Genomic DNA, 12,542 nt, shown 5'->3' with positions numbered 1-12,542 from the left:
CATGTGCTGTGTAAGTACTGCGCGTACAACTGTGTCCGCATGGCTACATGGCGCTGTTGCGGGTTATTGTTATACTCACTCGTTTAACCCGTCAAAACCCAGATTAATATACTCTGACGACCATGTGCTGTGTAAGTACTGCGCGTACAACTGTGTCCGCATGGCAACATGGCGCTGTTACGGGTTATTGATATACTCACTCGTTTAACCCGTCAAAACCCAGATTAATATACTCTGACGACCATGTGCTGTGTAAGTACTGCGCGTACAACTGTGTCCGCATGGCTACATGGCGCTGTTGCGGGTTATTGTTATACTCACTCGTTTAACCCGTCAAAACCCAGATTAATATACTCTGACGACCATGTGCTGTGTAAGTACTGCGCGTACAACATTACTGTGTCCGTATGACAACATGGCGCTGGTACGGGTTATTGATATACTATATATTTTAAACAATTGGTATAGTAGACAGTTTAAACAAATAATATGCTAGCTAGTTCATGTTTCTGTTAAATATGGGTGGAAGGATCATGTTACCCTGTATTACTAAATTAACTGAGTATTTACTTAGGAGTGATATGTCTCTCGTATTATCACTTTTTACTTAATGACAGAGCTTAAGACAGTTGGAAATTGTTGTTGAACGTAAATATACTTTGGATATTTAAAATAATTAATTGGTTATTTTACAGTTACAACATTTTGTACCTAACACTCTGATTTCAATACAAGGTTCATGAGTCCAGTATATTACTCATGCGTAAATGTATATATGCCAATAACATAGCTGCGAATTTAAAATGAAATGCTATTTTCGTATTAATTGTATTTCAATTTTTTTATGGAGAACCGAGATTTTCAAGTCTTTGAACATTAAACATAAGAATATAAGATCTTTTTGGTTTGAGTTGATTTCTAACTGGTGATTTGTCGACTAAAAATTTTGAGAAATCGAATGTTTAATATATTCTGATCAAAAGTTCTTTCAGTACACGAAGCAACGAACCTCGATCTACTTTTCAATAATTTAAAGTTGCCTAAAGATTACTTTTTGTTGTTACGTTACATAAGTTTTAAATGGTTGAAATATTTTAATGAATATAATTATTATTATATACATTGCTTATTATTATACACAGCCCACTGTTTGAACGCGATAAATTTAAAGTTTAGAAAAGTCTTTAAAATTGTTAATTTTTCCAAGAAATCCACAAGTTATTGGCTCAGTAAGTAAGATCTACGAAGTTTAGATATGGACACAATTTTATAATACAGTCCAGGCATAAAGTTTCTTCTATACAAGCTGTTATAGATTTAGAAATGAGAAGCTGTTTCCATGATAGGAAGTATTGTTGATGAAGACGCAGAAGCATGTCCCGGGAAACAGTGACAACGCCAGAGACAGTTAAGCTATTGGGCCGGGAGACAGTGACAATGCCAGAGACACAGCTTAAGCTATTGGGCCGGGAGACAGCGACAATGCCAGAGACAGTTTAAGCTATTGGGCCGGGAGACAATGACAATGCCAGAGACAGTTAAGCTATTGGGCCGGGAGACAGTGACAATGCCAGAGACAGCTTAAGCTATTGGGCCGGGAGACAGCGACAACGCCAGAGACGGTTTAAGCTATTGGGCCGGGAGACAATGACAATGCCAGAGACAGTTTAAGCTATTGGGCCGGGAGACAGTGACAATGCACGAGACACAGCTTAAGCTATTGGGCCGGGAGACAGTGACAATGCCAGAGACAGCTTAAGCTATTGGGCCGGGAGACAGTGACAATGCACGAGACAGTTTAAGCTATTGGGCCGGGATACAGTGACAATGCCAAAGACAGCTTAAGCTATTGGGCCGGGAGACAGTGACAATGCCAGAGACAGTTTAAGCTATTGGGCCGGGAGACAATGACAATGCCAGAGACAGCCTAAGCTGTTGGGCCGGGAGACAGTGACAATGCTTGAGGCAGCTTAAGCTATTGGGCCGGGAGACAGTGACAATGCCAGAGACAGCTTAAGCTATTGGACCGAGAGACAGAGACAGCTTAAGGTATTAGACCGGGAGTCAACAGTCAATTTGCAATGTCTAAGACCGCAACCTAGATTTCGTGATATTGGTAGTGAAAAATACTCTCAAAAGAAATTAATTCACTCACTCTAATTTTTTTACATGAGTAAAATTAGAGGATAGTGAAAGTGTAGAATAATCAAGTAGAGCAGCCAGGTAATTCTTTAGTTTAACAGTAATATAAAAAGATTAAATCGACGTCAGGTTGCGGGTCAGAGTGGGAGGCCTAGCGCTCATCTCACATTGGACAGCATCCTGGTCCGGAGAGCAACTCCAAATTGACCGATGTTAGAAATGTTTATTTCGATATAGAGGTAGTAGAGGTTTCACACAACATTTCAGCCCTGTACGTTTTACTGATGCGAAAGTTATAGTGCGTGTAGGTCGGCACACACAAAGTCAAATGTACTTTCATGATCTAGATTCTGCTTTGTTGTCCGGTTTCAGAACCGGACATGCTTCTAATTTCAAGATTCAAGGAAACTAGGAACTAACTTCGTTATTCTCTGTTTGAAGTTTATTTTTGACAATGGAAGAATTGTGAAGGAAACAGGATTTTCCGGGCATTTGCCATCGTTCAGTGAAACGAAAAATCAGTAACACTACGTTTGGAGATCTGCAATCTGATATATTCTTCAGGTAAATAATTAACCTAACACATAATTACAAATTAGGTTAAAATAAACAAATCAAACCAGAGCGTTGTGACTCGCCTAAGTCAGGAATCACAACCACCATGTTGTGTGTCAACACCAATTATTAAAACTGGATTACGGAATACAGGTCACACTACGACTGCATTCGTCAACCTACCATCTACGAATAACACGAGGCCAATAGCAAATGGCGATCGTCACGGCAGAACCAAGATGGCGACAATAAGAAGTAAGGGGTCAGGAATGGGTCCTTTTTTAATTTGTTTTTTTTTTATTATTGGTTAATGCTAGACGAACTTCTTAAAACCATACAGTGACTTCGCAATGGTTTTTTACAAATACCTAATCTGTTTGAGACTTTTGGTTTTCTTTTTAGTTATTTTTTTTCGAATTGGCATCCAAAGCGGCCTAAGTTAGACTTCGTTAGATTAAAGTCGATAAAATATTCAAACCAAACATACAGACAGACACGAAAGCGAGTTAATACAAACTTTCCAACTACCATACATGATATCCTTAATCCGTATATCCTATTATTTATCAATAATTTCAGTGAGCCGTCTACTTTACTGTGTGAAATAACATTGTAGATTAAGCTAAAATATTCAAGATTTGCAAGAATCCAACCAACTCAGTAAAGTAACTTCATTAAATGTAATTTTAAATACTGAACATGCCATATGATATACTGAACTTGCACAGAGTCTGTAGAGTCTGTTTACTATTTTTTTTATTTTGTGTTTTCCTCGTTGATTACCAGTAAGACCAACTAGGCCACTTCCTTAAAGGATAAAAATTAGTACTTCCACTGGATCGCTGTAAACCATTTTCAATAGTGATAATTTAATGGTAGTAAAGGTAGTTTCACACTAAACGTCAACGGTTAATGTCAATCTATTCAACAACTTTTATGCGTAAAGACAGAGAGAAGTCAGATTTTGTCACCAATAAATGTCAAGAAAGGCTTCATTCGCTAAACGATCAGTCAGCCAACCGGCAGACATGTATATAACGAAAATATATATTTTTAAATATATAAATAAGCATGATGAATACAAGTTTAAATTGAAGGAGCATTCATAACACATCCTATAAACTCGAACCAGAAGATACTGCTTGCATTTCGTATTGCTACTTATTGAAGCCTAATACAAGCCAATGAGAAAGAGCCTAATGGAAGATATTAGATCAAAGATGAATATACATTTGACAAGTAGGAACATGTCAACAGGTATGTTGTTGGCAGTCAACAGTTTGAGAATGAGAGCGTGACACATAGCCTACAAAGTGAATGTGTGGGTAGGAGTGGACACATTGCATCACGAACAGCAGCAACTTCGGGTTTAAGTGAAACGCGGTCCAGATGTGGTATAAACGTTCCAATTATACCTCAGTGTCCACCACACTGTCGTTTGTAGGACGTTGAGTTCGTCATTCTGCTTCATCATTGTGGTCTGAGGTTTATAGTATCCTGTATGACACATACGGCCTCGTTCTACTGACTTCCTGGTACATCAGCAACACTTCTAGGGGACTTGTGTACTGAATGTTTAATTATGTGGATGGACCTATCTTCTAGAACTGTCTGGGGCAATCTTCTTGGACTTCTCCATTTGTATTCAGTCGAACTGATAACAGTTCTTCTTAGTTTAACGTGTTCTCAATTAATTATATGGATATACATTCAATATTATCTTCGAATTCTGAGATGGTATTGACTCTGAGGAGATAACAAAGGCTTGCTTAAAAGAAACTCTTTACCTGGAACTGTATTATAAATTTGTCTCTGGAACTTCTTCATAGATCTTTTCTTCTGAGCCGATAACTTGTGGTATTGCTTGGAACAACTAAGGATTTTAACGACATTTCTAGAAACTTTGGATTAATCGTAGTAAAACAGTGTTCGAAGTTCATTATAGTTAAATAAATGTATACAATAATAATTAGCTTTATTTAAATATTTCAACCATTTCAAGTTGATACAATGTAAATGTAACAATGTAAACAGCATCTTTTGGCCATTTAAATTAATTTTCAAATTATTGAAACGTAAATCCAGTTTCGTAGTTTGTGGTTTTGAAAGAGCCTTTGATATAAATAAATGAAAAGTTTAACCTCTCAAAATGTTTAACTAACTGAAATTAAAAAGATGATATATATTTATGATTAACTAAAAAAATAACATTAAATGCTTGGCTCTTCAGCAAAAATTAAAACATTTTTACCAAATATCATTAAATAATTGAATGTTAAATTGGTCATCGAAGTATATTAATCTGAATGAGAAAAATCTATATCGTTCTGGGTCTGGAAACCTAGTTCGTGAACTTTCAGGATTCCTACAAAGAGTTGGTGTCAGCTTCTGCAATGGATGTTTTTACAGTGACCTATGTAGGGATATCTCGTCCTCAGTCAAGTACACCTAATGGTAAATTTAATTTCTTATTGAAAAACGAATTATTTTCTAAAAAAAAAGTTCTCAAATAAATTTTGAAGGCCTTGTATAAGAAATTGAAACAGATACATTCACTGACTTAATGTAATTGGTATTTTTGGAGATTTTAAACACATTTTAATTATTGCAAAATCTAGTAAATTGGTTTTGACGAATTTAGCAAGTAAAAGTATAAGACACCCTTGGTCAACGGATACAGGCGAACAAAGGTGCTCATTATGACCTGATAAGATAAAGATAACTCAAAGAGGCTAACTAAGATAACGTCATTTAATGAAACTATCCTCGTAAAACATTTTATCTACTAGATTTTTATTTCAACTGCGTGTTAAATTAAATATAACGTACTGATAACATATAAGTGTTAAGTATTGAAACGCGGAAATATTTCGTATAAACTTTTAAACCCTGTAACAGAAAAATAGGTTACGTGGAACGGTTCACAGAAGTGTTATCAAAAGGTTTTCCCCACATTGACTCCACAAGATTACACAACAAAGCCGTGGCTCGGAGATCAGCGCCTGGGCTTTTGTTTTAATATTGGCCGTTGAACTAATATTTAAGCGTATAGTGAATATAACTCCATATGGATCTGTTAAAGCATGTATAAATAAGGGAAATAATAGATATTGTAGTGGAGCTATTACTTGAAATTAACCATAAACACAGGTGAAATAAATAATGATTCTCCGTTTTACCAGTAGATTCGTTAGTAAATTCGTACCAGCAACAATAATACTTATGATATTTATTAAATTTGTATTTATTAATATCAGGGCAAACTAATATGCAAATGCCCCGTGTGCTACTTAATGTGTACTTACGAGAACATAGATATATAGAACGAAAATAAACAGTTTAAATTTATCTTTTGTTAAACTATAATGTTAAATTTCTCCTTTGAGAATACAAAAAACATGTATATTAAATCAGCTTTGTATGTAATAAACATAGTATACATTTGGTCTTCACTCAAGTAGGTTTAAAAAATTGGGTTTACCAAACAAAGTTCAAACAAGGAAACGGCTATGAATCAAACACAATAATGTATCATGTTAAAATGTACACTAAATGAGAATTTAACTCTTAACTCCATTAGCCCTTAAGGGAAAATGTTTAAACCTTTGTGCTCAACAAAAATGTCAGTTCGTCTATTAAAAAGAGTTTCTTCATATATCGTGTAAGCGTATTAATTAATATACGGTAACATTTATAATGCTTACTTTACAGTTAGAATTCGAGAATTTACCATATGGCTGTAGCTGTAGTCTAGGCGGTAATGTTCATGGAATATCCAAAATCTCTAAACAGAGCTTGGATGAACTTGTAGTTTTGATCTTTCAGCAAAAAGCGTCAAATAATGATTTTTAATAGTTTGAAAAATGAAAAATTTCTACAAAAGATATGTTAAATACTAACTTTGAGGATATTTTTATAAGGGAAGAGATTATATTTGTAAATGAATGCAAACTGTAAAAGTTGATAAAATATTGTATTAAAACCAGTTTCTTTAACAAAAAAAGTAAACTGTAGTCTTATTATTTAAAAAACATATACAATTTCGTGCAACAACGTAACTAAATCAAAATCAACACTCGTTAATAAAAGATCTCAAAAAAATACATAACGTTAAAACAAAACAAGTTAACGTTATTTATGGTCTTTATTGAACAATACTAAAACGTGTTTCATTTATATGTGTGTTTTAAGTAATAGAAACGTTCAACTTAACGACAGATTAATCTTGTCCATATTACTCAAGATGGATTAACCGTTGTTAATAAAATTGGTTTATAGAAAGAAAAACAACAACCATCAACAAGAAATAAACACACTTCTTATAATTAATGAGTTGTTAAAAAAATACGACCTACATTAAAACTGATCTCTGTTATTAATCTTTTGTAACTATTGCTTGTAATAATAAAAAATAAAGCACGATAGTACACTCTTAGAATAGAATTTCCTTACAAGGACAATTACAATATGTTAACCGTTAGAATTATGTTAATCTTATTTTAACTGTTACTCTGTATAGAAAACAATACGGTATTTCTATAGCCACACAACCAAAATTAGACCATTACATGAAACCAAAAATGAAACTTTTTATAATGAACCTACAACTACTGATTATAATGAAGTGAACATACATAGTTTTTATTTAGGCCACTTCCTAATTGTAAATTCTTACAATTTATTCACTTGGTGATTTCTATAAGTCACACATATTTTGTTATTTCTCGTTGGTGTTTGTTATGAATTGCTCTTGGTTAGACCAGCTGCACACATATTTCAAGCAATATAAATAATTACCGCTTATGTGTTGGTACTGTACTGTAACATGCATAGTTGTCATTGTACTATAATACATTTTGAGTGACGTGTTGATATTTATTAAGGTGTTGATATTGTCGGTTACGTCTGTAAACTAAAACGTCCCCTAGGAATTGTAACTTGTGTAGATTCAGCCCGATCAGAATACTGTACACTGTACAGTCAGGTCACAGTAAACTCCAAACGACAACTGTCGTATCGAACGCTTCCAAACCGATCAATGGCGGACAGTCTGCCATATGTTCGCATTACACCATACTGGCTGGAGCCGTACACTAAGTTACAAGTTATGTATGTAAACTATTTACCTCGTTCAAGGGATATCCGAGCCGAAAGTGTGTATGAGACAGCAGCTATGACCGGCCATGACTGAGTGTGCCTTGCGTGCAGTGATGCCACCCTCCACGCACAGTCCTACCCTCCTCACTCCTCTGTAGGTGTAGCGTGGGTAGCTCAGCACCCACAACTTTGTATAGCTCCCGGTCACACGGTCCGGCCAGGGCGGTATATAATTAATTATGCTGTATTTACTCTCAGACAGAAGTTAATTGCACCTTTGGCACGTGTTGTAATATTTATCTTAAAGAAATATTTTAATTTTTAAATCACTTATATCAATGATTAGGACCGTTAATAAATAATGTTTTAACATTAAAATAACAATGAAGCTAAGTGTGTCATTTGGTTTTGTGAAAAGCTTTACAATGCTACAAGCATAATAACTCTACGATAAGAGAAGCTTATTATTTTGATAACAAACATAAATATATTATTTTAAAGGCTACTTGAGCTAAATATTTAGAGAATTGGGTTGGCTTGGCCTGCAATATAAATATATCAGTCTTCAAATTCCATAATATAAACGGTTAATTTTCTAACGAATCGGTAACAGCTAACCTCAATTCAATACAAAAGTTATTTTCACTAACGGCAGTATATTATATTATACTCTAATATGAGTAATCCATTATATATGTTTATCTCGCCTGTTTGTTCAATCTAACTGAGAGAGAAGACATTTTGTTTTTTTAATACTGTATTTGTAACAATGCATGTTATGTATTAATCGTAGCAAGCAGTGGAAACGTATCAAAACTTCTCTGGGGGATATTTTAAGATTATTGTGATCCATATAACTTTTGAAATCAAATTAAACTGGTTGAGCGACAATGTTCAAGATCTTTATCGTCACATTCCTGTGGACGTTAACTAATTAATTATTAAACACTTAATTATTAATAATTATCATGTTATTAATTTGACATGCTTTCAGACGTATAATATTAATGGAGGTCAATAGCAACTGAAGCACAGTCGCAAAACTGAGGCTTCTTGCTCATATACTGTGACTTTCTATTGAAATTGTAACTTGACGTTAATTTATTTTCAGGCGAAATAATTCAACAAATTGGTGATCAACATTACTCCTTTAGTTACTAATCTGTATAAAAAGAGGGACGAGATGAATAGGGTTTAGGAGAGGATTAGTGGTTGCTGGACGAGTCTTGATCAATAAATTACAATTAAAAAGAGTTCCGAGTAGGGCTTTGTTTAAAACTGATCCATATCCAGAAAATGATTATTATAACCAGATTAATATTAAACATTTCTCAGATATAAACCTAGCAATGTCCAATCAATAGCGATTTTGTAATGATTGGTTTCAAAACACTCCTTCCAGCTCAGAAGGACGAAGTACGTAGATTTTGTGATAACTAAAATATTATTGATTTATTTTTATGTATTTACGTGTACTCAATATCTTAAAAATGTCCGAGACACAAAACAAATTGTTTATGACAACGAGTTTAGGAAATGTTATGAGCATTCCAGAACACGTTTTTTTTCCAGATTGATAAGCAACAAAACTGTGTTTTTTTAAGTTTAATCGACTGCCATAATTGAACGAAATGACGTACCAAGCTGGCCAACGAACTTAATCACAACAGTTATATATAATAGTAATATTTTACAAAGTTTGAAATTCTTTCAGCAATCCCATCGCCAGTTAATATAGAAAATTCTTATGGCATGTACATGTAATAAATATCTCTAAAACAGTTTAAAATACACAACAATTGTTAACTGTAAAACTTTTAGGAAATATTATGATGATTCCAGAACACTTTATATTTTTATTCTATGTCCATAAATAACAGAGTTGTGGTTTTTTTGAAGATTGAACGGTTGCAAACTTTTGCTGGTATCACTTCTGTTCTCACCATACAAAACAGTCCTAACTAGACATCTCTCAGAGGTTAGTAACAGGCTGGGGTCAGTCAATAGAGTTCGCTAGTATTCTTCTAGGTTCTGTCACTAGTAGTAAGTAATAAGTATGTATCATTTTAACTCATTTGTCAATGTAATATCAGGTTGGGCAACATCAATCATTGGACATTTTACAAATGGCGAGTATTCCAGCAAGTCCTTGTTACAGCTGACTTACTTGGCCCCTCTAAATGCTTATTTCGGTAGAGTCAATTAGTTACATGTTACAAAGGATCAACTATCCACTCCTATCCACCCAATCCTCTTACTTGACTGCGTACTGGACCTTTGTATACAGGAAAGTTTCAGGCGAGGAAAGTTCTAGGTAAATTCACTACTTCCACAACACAATAATTTTGACTTTTGGGCTGCCAGCTCGGAGGTTTGGGAAAATATTTAAAACCTATAACAAAGTAGCCTATAACTCAAATAAGTTACAAAATACTTTTATAAATTTTAATACAAAATAATTTTATTTTTCTCTGTAAGTAGAAACTGATAAAAGTCTTTGTATCTTGATATGCCTGTCCAAATTGAGCCAAAACATTTAAAATTCTGTATAAAATTATATAATATAACAATTCTTATACTAACAGAAAATTTATCACATTTTATTCATATATATGAAAATTGCTAAAAGGTGTTGGGCAAGCCCTTCCTGCATGATTTACTGGAGTCTCTTGGGTAATTGCTTAACGAAGACAAATTCCCTGGAACGATTCAAGTCTAGCAGACGTTGAATGACGTCATTACGCCTCACGGAGCCCCAAGGAAGCATTAATCAAACCTCTTCTTCTACACATCTGAGCTGGATCATTTCAACTATGTTTCAAAGAAATATCTTCGTTAAGAAAGACATTATTTTTATTCTTTTTTTATTCCAGATATCTGAAAAGTTAACAAACCTATATGTTCCATTTATTATACTGTTCTAGGAAACTGATTCTGTTTAACATGATCTTGTGTGGAAACAATATTATAAATTACGCCGTTTCGTAGAATTTGTAGTTCGTTCAGTTATCTACATGGAGTAAAATATTATCCCACAAACTGTATGACTTATTAAGGTGCTGATATTAGAAAAATAAACATCCTTCCTTACAGCGATGAAATGTCAATTTCGTTTACTGTTTTATTACAAGGGAGTTAGAGCTGTGTTTTATAACAAACACATTAAAATTATTTGGTTGAAATCTATTAAAGAAAACTATCCGAAAGGAAATATAAAAAATTGTATGTTTATGGACAATTGACAGTGTAAATTGAATAGCACGTATCCAGTTAAAATCGTTTTATAGTTTAAAGAAATACCGGCTGAAAAATGCACTTAAAGAACGATTTCACTGAAGTTGCCCGAAAATATTAGGGACTGCTATTCCTCCCGCGTCTCTTCTGTTGGGCAAACAAAGTTGTTCTACAAACGTTTTTTGTCACCGAAAAGTCACAATCACAATTACAACAGAAAGGCTAAAATAAAGAAGAGAGTTGCTCTTGATGACGAGATATTCTGGGACGAGAATTTACAAAGTCTATGGAGATGATGAACCCAACCATTCATTTGTACACAGTGTTTGAATCTAAAAAGCCTCGTGTTCGGAAAATATGATAAAAGAGTTCCATGAGATGTGGAAAACTCTCATTGTAAAGTTAAAATCTACAATGGAGAGTTCGTTCGAGTTAGGGAGAGCGTACTGGCTTAAATCGTCAACAAGGAATTTGGTTCGAACAGTTTGTGGGAAGAGGTATATAGGTTAGGTAGTAAAGAAGAGAATTAAAATCACGAAAATATTTTACTGTGATGAACAGGTTTGAGTCCTAGGGCACTTATTGCATGTACTGTCACATAGGAAAATCTTAGCACTTTTAGCTCGATATACAGCTAGATAAGAAATATACTTTTATTTCTGTTAAACTAATCTTGAATAAATTAGTAATTTATGCGTGAAACATCAAAGCGTAAGTCCAAGAAGTCTTTAAAATAAATTTCCGGTGAACTCAAAGCATGAATGTTAGACTACTTTATAATAAAGTACATGTACAATGGCTATAAACAAACACTTTTGACATATTTTCTTGATCGTGGCAATAAGATAAAATCTATAATGGAAATATAATTCACTTGAACCAGAAGTGCTCATACACGGGCAAAACATAGGAAAGCGTGGGAAGGCTCTATCTAATAAAAAATAGAGATGAAAAGCCAACACACGGCCAAGAGAGAATTACAGGGCTAGATAAAGAATCAGTATTCACAAACGAAATCCTAGCCAGAACATATTGAAACTTCATCGAGAAAAAGTTATGAATGATTATGATGAGTATACTGAATAAGGTAATTAAATAAAGACTATCAAAGAATTTCATTTCAATCAAATACAATTGCATAAAAGCTTACTTTCGTTAATAACTAAAACCAGGCCACCAAATGCTAAGAATTTGTACTATGGCTGTTTTTACACGAAACATATCTTAATCATTTTAAAATATAAGATCAGTTTTTTCGTTATTGTTTCTGTTATTATTAAATTCTGTTATTTTACAATGTCCTAATTTTGTCTATTTATAATGCTTCTGTATTACGTATGATAAAATTTGTACTATGACAAATCTATATAAAAATTAAAAATGTATTAATTTGTAAGAAAATCTGCAATTTAAACATGCTCAATATATATTGAGGTTACTATTATAAATCACTTTTTTGTACAGTACTTAAATAAGATGAACACAATTCGTCACTTCTTACAGTTCTCGAGTTT

The 12,542-nt window shown here is 33.7% G+C and overlaps 1 protein-coding gene across 2 annotated transcripts in view; it reads right to left on the bottom strand.

Annotated features, from left to right (window-relative positions):
- Positions 1–12,542, bottom strand: part of LOC124359824 (GTP-binding protein Di-Ras2) — a 66,881-nt gene that overhangs the window by 42,672 nt on the left and 11,667 nt on the right. Inside the window, exon 1 of one of the 2 annotated variants that reach the window (XM_046812890.1) lies at positions 7,824–7,954. The exons of the other annotated variant lie outside the window; for it this stretch is intronic. The gene's annotated coding sequence lies outside the window, so the exon portion shown is untranslated. Of the gene's footprint in view, positions 1–7,823; positions 7,955–12,542 lie in introns of those variants that run through there. 2 annotated transcript variants of the gene reach the window in all.

This window comes from Homalodisca vitripennis, chromosome 1 (genome assembly GCF_021130785.1).
Source record: "Homalodisca vitripennis isolate AUS2020 chromosome 1, UT_GWSS_2.1, whole genome shotgun sequence".
NCBI lineage: Eukaryota > Metazoa > Arthropoda > Insecta > Hemiptera > Cicadellidae > Homalodisca > Homalodisca vitripennis.
The sequence above is the reverse complement of the archived record's forward strand: the minus strand, read 5'-3'. Positions and strand labels throughout refer to the sequence as shown.